The sequence below is a fragment of the Carcharodon carcharias genome, chromosome 19, assembly GCF_017639515.1.
Source record: "Carcharodon carcharias isolate sCarCar2 chromosome 19, sCarCar2.pri, whole genome shotgun sequence".
NCBI classification, from domain to species: Eukaryota; Metazoa; Chordata; class Chondrichthyes; order Lamniformes; family Lamnidae; genus Carcharodon; species Carcharodon carcharias.
In genome coordinates, this window is record NC_054485.1 from 100,801,842 (window position 1) to 100,814,629 (window position 12,788).

The window sequence follows — 12,788 nt, forward strand, 5'->3', positions numbered from 1 at the left end:
TTCCTGAATTTCATTGCAGGTCTGTCCAGCTTCCTATTGACAGTCCAGTTGGACCTATTTGCAATTGTTGCACTAATCACCACTTCCACTACCCTGTCAGAATACCACCCCACACCATCACCTCCCCCGCCTCACCCCCATTCCTTTACCCTCCTCCCAATCTCTTTAACCCACTGTCCCTTCCTCCCAAAACTCTACCCTCCCACCCTGAACCTTTATTCTCCCGCCCTCCATCTCCACCTCACTCACCTACCCGCCCCCCAACATCCACCTGCCCCATCCACAAGCCACACCCATCGCAGGCCTGTCCAGCTTCCTATTGACATTCCAGTTGGACCTATTTGCAATTGTTGCACTAATCACTACTTCCACTGCCCTGTCAGACTACTACCCCGCACCATCACCTCCCCCCATTCCTTTACCCTCCTCCCAATCTCTTTAACCCACTGTCCCTTCCTCCCAAAACTCTACCCTCCCACCCTGAACCTTTATTCCCCCACCCTCCATCTCCACCTCACTCGCCCATCCACCCCCCCAACATCCACCTGCCCCATCCACAAGCCACACCCATCCACTCGCAACAGGGAGGAGCCGGGGGCACTAACTTGCCCTTGGCTTTCTGCTGCCCTGTTAGTAAGCTTCCCACTTTCAGTTCCCTTGCTTGGATCCATAGCACCAGGAGGGTGTGGGAGGCAGGGGGTGGTGGGGAGCAGGGTGCACGACCTCTGGTGGGCAATTTTAATCCACCGTGCCCGCGCCCCCCCGCCCCATTCGGATGGTGGGGCAATGCAAGTATTTGCGCCCCATCCCAATTTCGGTGAAATCAAAGGAGACTCCTACTGGGAGGGTTACAAAACCAACATTATGCCCAATTTCGTGGGCTGCAACGCCAGGAAGTCAGATTAAAATGAACTTTTCATAGATGGATCACTGCTGATTTAAAACCTCCCGTCGTGTTGTGGGGGGGTGGGAGGGGCGGATAGTGAATCTGCTCCCTATATCATGGATTTTGGCAGCAATGCAGCAGACAATTGATCCTTGCGGGGCTATTTCTGTGGCCTCCTCTATATAAATGCACAGAAGCCCAAATGTGCATGGTAACATTACACCAGAGAGTATTCTGGTGAAGGATATGTTAAAGACAGGGTGTATAATGAGATCTCTCAAATAACAAGGGAGCAATAATGAACACTTGTTTATATAATCAATGTAAGGAAGAAATTCTGCTTAAGAACCTTTATTTGCAAGTTAAAGGGTCTTTCCTTCTAGCTTATAATTATAATGATGTTACGAGTTTCTGGTTTTCTTTGATAGGATCTGTAATTAATGATCGCTTCAAGTGATGAAAAAGTTGGAGCCCGTGTTATTTTGTTTGAGTTTAGAAATGCCGTCAGTAAGAATTCCTCTCTCCTGAAATTCATGCCCAGCAGCATCGCAAAGTCACACATCAGAAATCTCTCCCGCGGTATCTGGCTCAGCCTGCCTCATACCCACCGGCATCCCTTGACTCCCTGCAGCTGAACCCCTCCCTCCAAGCCACATTCCTGTTTCCAAACCCCTCCATGACTTTGCCCCAATCTATCTATGAAAGCTCTTCCAAACCCCACAAAAAATATATAAATCTCCACTTTATATAGCGACCCCACGTCCGGATGAATTCTGCAGCTCTAAAAGGTCCAGGCAGAATTGGGTTCCACTGCAAAATCTGACCCCCCACACCCCCACCGACCCCATTATTCGTGCCCCAGACCCAGTAATTTCAGGCCCCAAATGATTAGCCATTGGGAATTGCCATTCCTGCTTTTCTGATTTCCTCATCCTTATTTCAAGTTGCTTGGTCTTATTCCAATTCATAAGTCCAGTGGTTTACCAGCCATTCCATGCCGATGGAGGCTTCGAGTTAGGGTTCGTGATCTTAATTGTTTGGCAGTTAAAAGAAAGAAAGAACTTGCTTTATACAACACCGTTCTGAACTCAGGATGCTCCATAGCGCTTTACAGCCAATGTCGTTCTTTCTTTGAAGTGCAGGTGCCGTTGTAATGTAGGAAATGCGGCAACCAATTTACGCACAGCAAGGTCCCCCACACAGCATTGTGATAATGACTAAAATGACCTGTTTTTGGTGAAGTTGATTGAGGAGTAAATATTGGCCGGGTCACTGGGGAGAACTCCCCCACTCTTCTTCAAAATAGTGCCTTGGGATTTTTATGTCCACCTGAAAGAGCAAGTGGGGCCTCGGTTTAACATATCAGCTGAAAGACGGCACCTCCTACAGTGCAGCGCTCCCCAAGTACTGCGCTGGGTGTGTCGGACCAGATTTCATGATTTCTTTTGAATAACATTAAGAACGTAGGAACACAGGCCATTTAGCTCCTTGGGCCTGCTCCACCATTCTAACCAATCATGCCTGATCTGTGACGAACTCCATCGCCTCAATGTAGCTCCTTATTCCTTGATATCTTTATCTAATAAACACCTATCAACCTCAGTCCTGAAAGCTCCGTTTGATCTCGAGCAACCAGAGCATTTTTGGGGGTGGGGGGGAGGCAGAGTTCCAGATTTCCACTGCCCCTTGTGTGAAAAGCTGCATCCTGATTTCCCTCCTGAACAACCTAGCTCTAATTTTAGCAATTCACCACCTCCCAGTTGCCCCACCAGAGGAGCCAGTTTCTTTGGCCGGGATTTTCCAGCCCCGTCCGCCTGCCACATCTGCCCCACCCCAGTGGGTCTTGGCACGGCAGGGCTGGAAAATCCCAGCCTCTGTCTTTCCCCCAACATTTTCAACACTTCCATTAAATCACCCTTCAACATTCTGTACTCAAGGGAATACAAGCCAAGATTCTGCAACCATATCCTCATAACTCAAGCCTTTAAGAAATATATATTTCTAAATTTAAACAAAAGCAGTTTTTAATTGTTTAGCAATGACCGTAACAGCCCTGGAATCACTTCAGTGATGTTAGTGGACAAATACTTAATGTGCTAATATGGAGCACCCAGCTGGCCAATAGCTTGGGATGTTAATTAAAATCTATGGATTGATGTCTCTGTTTAAATAGCAAAAGAGCAACGCCTCACAAACACATAAACATTCATCTGCTAACATCACCAGTGGAACCTACATGTAATTTGAAGCCATTTATCACAACGAGTGATATGACAATTCAGGGTATGGTAATTTAATGGTTAGGTTACTGGGCTGGTGTCCCAGAGGCCTTGGACTTTTAAGCCTGAGGAACGTGATAAGGGAATTTGAACTCGCTGTTTATAAATCTGACCGTAAAAAGCTTTTAGTGGTAAAAATGTTCTTAAAAACCCCAACTGCTTCACATTAGGGAATGAAACCTGTCATCCTTCCTTGGCCAGGCTTATATGCGACTTCAGCCCCACATATTGCTGACACTGTTCTTTGAAGTGGCGCAGTGAGTCACTCAAATTAGATCAAAGGCAGCGGCTCACGGCCACTTCAACAGAGGAATTAAGGATAAAAACGGAAAATGCTGGAAAAACTCGGCAGGTCTGGCAGCATCGGTGGAGAGAGAAACGGAGTTAACGTTTCGAGTCCACATGACTCTTCAGAGCTCTGAAGAAGTCGTACCGACTTGAAGCATTAACTCTGTTTTTCTCTCTCCACAGACGCAGCCAGCCCTGCTGATGTTTTCTTTTCCAGCATCTTCTGTTTTTGTTTCAGATTTCCAGCATCCGCAGTATTTTGCTTTAATTTTAGAAGAATTAGGGATTAGTCATTGTGAGGGATGTAGTATATCACGGTATCTCATTGTGATGGATGTGGTGTATTAGTATGTCATTGTGAGGGATGTGGTATATCACAGTATGTCATTGTGAGGAATGTGGTATATCACAGTATGTCATTGTGAGGAACGTGGTATGTCATGATAAAGTGTGTGGAGACAGGAAGGAAAGAAAGACTCACATTTACGTAACACCTTTCTTGACTTCAGTCTATCCCATTTATAGCCAGTGAAGTACAGCTGCTGTGTAATCACTACTGTGATATCATAGTTCTAATGTGGCAGCCAATTTGTGCAGAGCAAGCTCCCACAAACAGCAGTGTGATAACGACCTGATAATCTGGTTTCATGATATTGATTGGGGAATAAGCACTGGCCAGGACACCAGGGACTAACTTCCCTGCTCTTTGAAGCAGTGCAGTAGGACCTTTTGTACATCCACCCACGAAGGCAGACGGGGCATCGGTTTAATGACTCAGCTGAATGAGGGCACCTCTGATGGTGCACATTGTTATTATGAAGGGTGTTGTATCTGACAGTATGATATGGTGAGAGGTGTGGTTGATCAGTAAAGGTTTAATTCAAAATTTGCTCAGCAATATATCATGCCTGATAATAAGGAGCATAATAAGGGAAATTCTAATGGATCCATCATACTGAAAAAGGAATAAAGATTGGATTTGCCCACTACCCCGCTCAGTCTACTAGCTTACCTGCACTAACATTTCAACAAAAGACTCATCCAGCCACAAAACTGACATGACATGACACAGATTCCAAAAGTGCCAGAAACAGCTTACAATTCACAGCACTGGAGCTGTCCCATTGGCCCTATTGGTCTATGCCAGTGTTCATGCTCAAATGAGCCTCCTCCCACACCAACCCTATCAGCAGATGTTTTTCTGTTCCTTTCACCCTCGTATTTTGTCGAGCTTCCCATTAAATGCCTCTACACTACTTACCACAACTACTCCATGTGGTTGAGAGAACTTCTCTCCCTCATAATGTCAGAAGTGGGGATGTTCGCTGATGATTGCACAATGTTCAGCACCAGTCACAACTCCTCAGATACTGAAGCAGTCCATGTCCATATGCAATAAGACCTGGACAACATTCAGGCTTGGGCTGACAAGTGGCAAGTAACATCACACCACACAAGTGCCAGGCAATGACCATCTCCAACAAGAGAGAATCTAACGATCTCCCCTTGATATTCAATGGATTACCATTGCTGAATCCCCCACTATCAACATCCTGAGGGTTACTATTGACCAGAAACTGAACTGGACTAGCCATACAAATACTGTGACTACAAGAGCAGGTCAGCGACTAGGAATTCTGCAGAGAGTAACTCACTTCCTGACTCCCCAAAGCCTGTCCACTCTCTACAAGGCACAAGTCAGGAGAGTGATGGAATACTCTTCACTTGCCTGGATGAGTGCATCTCCATCAGCACTCAAGAAGCTTGACACCGTCTAGGACAAAGCAGCCAGCATGAATGGCACCCCATCCACCACCTTAGACATTTATTCCCTCCACCATGAACGCACAGTGCAAGCAATATGTACCATCTAGAAAATGCACAGCAGGATCTCACCAAGTTGCTGTGGTGCATCTCCTTCGACAGCATCTTCCAAATCCACAATGTCTACCACCTAGAAGGACAAGGGCAGCAGATGCAGGCAAATATTGCCACCTGTAAGTTCACCTCCAAGCCACACAGCATCCTGACTTGGAAATATATCACCATTCCTTTACTATCACATGGTCAAAGTCCTGGAACTCCCTCCCTAACAGCACTGTAGGTGTACCTACATCACATGGGCTGCAGCAGTTCAAGAAGACAACTCACCACCACCTTCTCAAGGACAATGAGGGATAGGTAATAAATGCTTGCCTGGCCAGCGATGCTCACATCCACTTCTGACCTTATGAAGGAGGGAATTTCTCTCAACCACAAGGAGTAGTTGTGGTAAACAGTATAGATGCATTTAATGGGAAGCTCGACAAAACACGAGGACATTCTCATCATTTTCTGGGTGAAGAAATTCCTCCTGAATTCCCTGTTGGATTTATTTAGCGACTATTTCATATTTATGGACCCTAGTCGGGTCTCCCCACAAGTGAAAACATCTCTATGTCTGCCCTATTAAACCTTTCATTATTTTAAAGATTTCCCTTAGGTCAACCTTCAGCCTTCTAGAGGAAAGGCCACTAGGTTGTTTAATCTTTCCTGCTAGTCCTAACCTCTCATTTGACATATCATCCTTGAAATCTTCATTGTACTTCCTTTTATTCATTTATGGGATGTGGGCATCACTGGCTAGGCCAGTATTTATTGCCCATCCCTAATTGCCCTTGAGAAGGTGGTGGTGAGCTGCCATCTTGAATCGCTGCAGTCCTTCTCCAGGGCCTCAATATCCTTTAGTTGATGTGAACGCAGGCAGCTGCCCTCTCTGTTCTGCTGCTTGAGATGGCTGTGGCGGAAAGCCTCTGAGCGTCGGAGCCTGAGAGAGACCCGGCACACTCGAGGTCGCCCGAATCTGTGCAGAGGCTGCTCTTGCCATCAGACCTTCATGCAGCGTACGAGTCACCGTCAAAGGAACTGAAGATCTGCTATCAATGTAAGGAGCATCTTGAAAAGAGCTGTCGCTCCTCTACCCCTTCAAGGCCCACCTGCCCTTCCCTGCTTACCAAGAGTGTTTCAACACCTGACATCTCGGGGCCATCTCACCTTCCCCCCGTCTCTCGAAGGGCCATACGTGAAGGGCGATGCCTACCTCTTGCGTCCACTCAGTGGTTTGCTGCATGTGGCTCTTCATGTTGGTCTCCACTCTCTCAAAGGAGAAGGCCCAGGCGCTCACGTTCCAGCAACGTGGCGCCACTCACAATGAGGCTGGACTCCTCCATCATATGCGTGTGGATGCAAATGGCCTTATGAAGCCTGACACCTGTCCACATACTGCCCGCTGCTGTTCCACTATCTGCCACTTCGCTAACAGCTCCCGAGGCTTGCCATCTGCATGACGTTGAGCATCACTGAACACTTTCTTCACTCCTCCAAAGGGGAGCAGCTGCAGCTGTCACTGCCTCCATTACCTGCTCATGTGCTTCTTTGCCATGATCATCAGCTGGTGCCACCCTTTCTAAACATGGGGCAACACCCATTGACGCTAATGTATCTGTGTAGATGGAGGGTGCACTAGACTGATGTGGTATTGTCTCCTCAGCTGGCTGATTCTCCTATGGGGTCTCATGTGATCCCGGAGCTGTTCTCAGTCCCTCATCTGCTCCTGGACCTGCGGGAGAGACTAGTCACGTTAATGTATTGTGCTTTAACCAACTTCTGCTGCCTGTCCTTGATTTGGTACTTTCTGTGTTCACCAAGGCCCACAGGTGTGTCATAGCTAGTACCTGTCAGAAGGTTGGATGCCCCACATGCATCATGTTATTCACTCTCTGAGGTCTCTGAGAGCAATAGGCTGCCCTGCTGCCACCCAGCCCATCTCTATTGCCTTCTCCTCCATCGGAGTCACTACAGCTCCCATTCTTCTCCGCTCCCTGACATTGTGAGCATGCTTCTCCTGCAACTACATACCTACACGATGCCACTCTTGTCTCATAGTCAAGTTCTGCTTCTCAGTTGGTACCACGTTACATATCCGGCATTGTGTCACTGGGATGCCTGCTGAAATCAGCCATTCCGTCGTGTCACTTTAGCGACCATGGGCTTCTGGTGTGAGGCAACTCAGCAGCTCAATGTGGACACTGGTCCAGGAACATTCCAGATGCATGAGCTGGAATGCGTGCACCTCATATCTCACGGGCACCACTTACGACATGCAGGGCTGCAGGCTGGCAATCATGAATGCCACTCATCTTACCAGACCGCACCAGATCAGTGAAACTCTTCCAACATCCACATTCATGGTGAGGCTTGCTGGCCTCCTCCCCCATTCAACAGGGAAAGTCACCTCTCTCCATTCTGTCACCTCCTCCAGGAGCAAATCCAAGGAGGTATCAGTGAGCCATGGAGCCACTCTTCCTCTAACTCCAGCCATTCCTCCACAGCCTCCCTTGATCTGTACCTCTTCCAATGCTTACTCTGTATGAAGGCCTTTACATTTTCCTCCCATTGAGCTGCCGGCACTCTCACTGGCCAGATGTTAATTGGATGCCAAGGAGGCTCTGCCACCCACCTATGCGACTTGCATATGACTCTGGCACCAGAATTTCCATACGTATGGCAAAATCCAGCCCACAGAGTCTAAAGTAGGAAGTATGAAGCAGGAAGTATAAATTAGATTTAAATAATGTCAAGAAAGTGAAATAAAGATTTGGAAAGGAACATAGGATTAAGAGAGAGAGATAAAAGAGGTGGGCATAAATTTTAAAACATATCTGAAGGAATGAGACTCCACACTTGAAAAATTACATTTCCATGACCAGAAAGAGTGTTTGGAAGTAATTATCATTTAAAATGGCATTAAATTTCACTGACTCCTGAATGTGTCACTCCTAATTTTTTTCTGGCATATTTATTGGGGAGCTAATGATTAAGTGCTCAACCTCATGCCCTTGCATATATCTCAATACTGTACCTATTAGTGAAATAGTGTTATAGCCTGTGAAGGAACAGGGAGCAGATTGCCAGGTTTGAACTAATCAGTTCTTCCTTGGGCCATATCTAACCTGTGTACCAAGTTTTCTTGAAATGTGTCGTCTAGTTTTTGAGACATATTGTTTACAGACTAACAAATGATGACAGACTAACAAATGGTGACAAAAAGATGACATCTTCCCACCTTCAATGGTGCAGGTAATAAAGGGGTCTTCCGTTTAAGGCAGAGATGAGGAGGAATTTCTTCTCTCGGGGGGTCATTAATCTTTGGAATTCTCTACCCCAGAGAGCAGTGGAGTCTGCGTCATTAACTACATTCAAGGTTAAATTAGGCAGATTTTTGATCTACCAAGGAGTCCAAGATTATGGAGGGAGGGTGGTGTGCGGAGAAGTGGTGAGCAGCATGAAAGAGAAGTTAAGGGCAGAATCAGCCATGATATTATTGAATGGCGGAGCAGGACCAATGGACCAAATGGTCTATTCCTGCTGTTTTGTCTTGTTCTCTAACGTTCTGAATAGTCATCGCATCAAGGTCTTTGAGTTATTTCCATGGCAGACGATGGCAGCCAATTTGTGCATAGTGAGCTTCCACGGTCAGCAATGTGGTAATGGCCAGATCTTCTTTCAATGATGTTAGCTGAGTACTTTCCTCGAAATAGTGCCACGGGTTCATTTAAATCCTCCCAAGAGGGCAGGCCCCATTCAATGCCTCATCTGAAAGACGGTACATCCGACAGCGCAGTGCTCCCTCAGTACTGCATGAGGAATATTATCCTCAATTTTGTGCTCAAGTCTCTGGAGCAAAACCGATGCAGGAGTGCTATCCACTGAGCTACAGCTAACAACTGTTTACAACATTAACACCTAAACATCGAATGTGTTCGTCATTTGAGGTAAATTTGTTTTAAAGGGCCCAAAGATTTGCATCCTTATATCCGACATGATAAGTTTTAGGCTGAATGAGAGGATTGGCTGATTGTGTGACCGCCTGCCCAGAAGTTAGATTAAACTATTGTTGTGCAATTCCACACTTCATGTGTACATTAAGGCAAAAAAAAATGATGACTGGCTATCATAAAATATGGTTTAAATAATAGGAGGAAACTTTGTGACCAATCTGCAGCTTCATTTTCCAACACCGAATCACAGCAGCAGAAATATGTGTGGTTATCCAAATCTATTACAGCTAATATCTGTATGTTACCCACTCTCATGCTATTAAGATCTATTTCTTATCCAGTCTGACACCATTACTATCTCTGTGTTACCCAGTTTGTTGCTCTCAATACCTGTGGTTTACCCAGTCTAACACTATCAATGTGTGTTGTTACTCGGTCTGTCGCTATTAATACGTCACTTGCCTAGTTTGACATTAGTATCCTTGTGTTACCTAGAATGACACTATTACTACCTGTGAGTCAACTCTGTTTGACACTATTAATGTCCGTTTGTTGACTAGTCTCACATAATTAATGTTGGTGTGTTATCCAGTCATGATTAATATCTGTTGTTTATCCAGTTTGACTCTATGAATATCTTTGTGTAAGCCAGTCTGACACTACCGATTAGTTACACAATCTGACATGATTAATATCCGTGTGTTACCCAGTCTGACATAATTAATATCTTTGTGTTAACCATTCTCTCAATATGAATATCTTTGTGTTACCTAGATTCACGCTGTTAATATTTATTCATTACTCAGTCTCTCACTATTAATATCTGTGGGTCACCCAGTCTCTCTCTATTAATATCCGTGGGTTACTCAGTCTCTCACTATTAATATCTGTGGGTTACTCAGTCTCTCACTATTAATATCCGTGGGTTAGCCAGTCTCTCACTATTGATATCTGTGGATAACCCCACCCAGTCTCTGTTAATATCTGTGGGTTACTCATCTGTCACTATTAATGTCTGTGGGTGACTCACCCAGTCTCTTAATATCCATGGGTTACTCATCTGTCACTATTAATATCTGTGGGTTACCCAGTCTCTCTATTAATGTCTGTGGGTTACCCCAGTCTCTCACTATTAATATCTGTGGATAACCCCACCCAGTCTCTGTTAATATCTGTGGGTTACTCATCTGTCACTATTAATATCTGTGGGTTACCCAGTCTCTCACTATTAATATCTGTGGGTTACTCAGTCTCTCACTATTAATATCTCTGGGTTACCCAGTCTCTCACTATTAATATCTGTGGGTTACCCAGTCTCTCACTATTAATAACTGTGGGTTACCCAGTCTCTCTATTAATGTCTGTGGGTTACCCCAGTCTCTCACTATTAATACCTGTGGATTACCTAGTCTCTCCCTCACTATTAATATCTGTGGATTACTCAGTCTCTCACTATTCATATCTGTGGATTACTCAGTCTCTCACTATTAATATCTGTGGATTACCCAGTCTCTCACTATTAATATCTGTGGGTTATCCAGTCTCTCTCTCACTATTAATATCTGTGGGTTATCCAGTCTCTCTCTCACTATTAATATCTGTGGGTTACCCAGTCTCTTTCTATTAATATCCCTGGGTTACCCAGTCTCTCACTCACTATTAATATCTGTGGATTACCCATTCTCTCACTATTAATATCTGTGGGTTACCCAGTCTCTCACTATTAATATTTCTGGGTTACCCAGTCTCTCATTATTAATATCTGTGGGTTACCCAGTCTCTCACTATTAATATCTGTGGATTACCCAGTCTCTCTCTCTCTCTCTCTCTCTCTCCGCCCCCCACACACACACCTTAAACCAGCTTATATTTCAACTCTTTCTTGGACTCGAACTCAAGTTCTGTTGAAGGGTCATGAGGACTCGAAACGTCAACTCTTTTCTTCTCCACCGATGCTGCCAGACCTGCTGAGTTTTTCCAGGTAATTCTGTTTTTGTTTTGGATTTCCAGCATCCGCAGTTTTTGTGTTTTTTTCTCTCTATTAATATCTCTGGGTTATCCAGTCTCTCTCTCTCACTATTAATATCTGTGAAGTACCCAGTCTGACACTATTAATACCTATGGATTATCTAGTCTATCACGATTAACATTTGTATGTTACCCAGTCTCTTACTATTCATATCAGTGTTACCCACTATGACAGTATTAATACCTGTGGTTTGCAATGTTCTGTCTGTCCCATTTCAATCTTGGTTTCTTTGAGATCTAAGATATGAGTTGTAGGTAAGTTTATAGTTTAAAGAAGATGCTTATTATTTGTTTCTTTCCCCCAAGTCTTTAGCCTTCTTTTTTTAATCCATTCATGGGATGTGGGCATCGCTGGCTAGGCCAGCATCTACTGCCCATCCCTAGTTGCCCTTGAGAAGGTGGTGGTGAGCTGCCTTCCTGAACCTGCTGCAGTCCATGCGGTGTAGGTACACCCACAGTGCTGTTGGGAAGGGAGTTCCAGGATTTGGACCCAGCGACAGTGAAGGAACGGCCAATATATTTCCAAGTCAGGACGGTGTGCGGATTCGTTCACCTTTCAACTCACTGTGCTGGATTTTAACATCGGAATCATTTTCTAAGCAGAGGCATTTTGATGAATATTCATTAGTTTGCCTTGGGGCCCTCCTTCTGTGCAAATTGAGCAACCGCAGGGCAGCCTCAATCCCACTGCATCAAAGTTTTCGTTTCCCTCTGGCCTTGCCTGGTTGTTTGCGTAAACAAATTGGGGGACTGGCTCCCGGTCCAGCAAAGGCTGCTGAGAAAGCGGCTGCAAAGCACTAGGGAAAGACAGGGGTAAATGTTAAAACAATCTTGCCAGGCAGGAACCCTCCCCCCACCCCCTCCTCAGCACACAAACGGCTATTGGCTTCAGTGGAGAGTAAAATCGAGGTGTAAATCCCACGTTGTGCCCGATCCTTTCGGTTTTGCAATAGGGCCGGTGAGGTTAAAATTGGCCCCCCGGGGGGGGGGGGTGCAGAGAGGAAGGACCACATTGAACCGCACCAATGCATCACGCTTCCTGAAGGTCGATCCTGAAAACAAAAAGAAAAATCCACCCGAGTGGGCTGAGAAACGTGCATTCTGCATGTCACACAAACACAGCCCATGGGAATTCAGAGGATCGTCAGAGAGACTCCCAAACCAGGTTCCTGCCTGATAGGTTTTGATTCTAATTAACACCCCCAACCCCGCACCACTCCACTCCAGTCTGGATTACCTAATCTGGTTATGACAGAACCGTATGAACACACAGGATGGAGATCGGTTGATCCCTCAAAATAGTCCCACTCCATCCGACATGAATGTGGTAAACATAACTAGTAGTGGTGGGGGGGGGGGGGGTGCGGAGGGTGAGTCAGAGGGTCGAAAGTTTCTTAAAGTGAAGGATCGAACCATCCTTTACTTGTGGGATATTTATAGCGTATCAACATTCTAACCACTTTCCGCAGACTGTTCTGTTGTTTATGC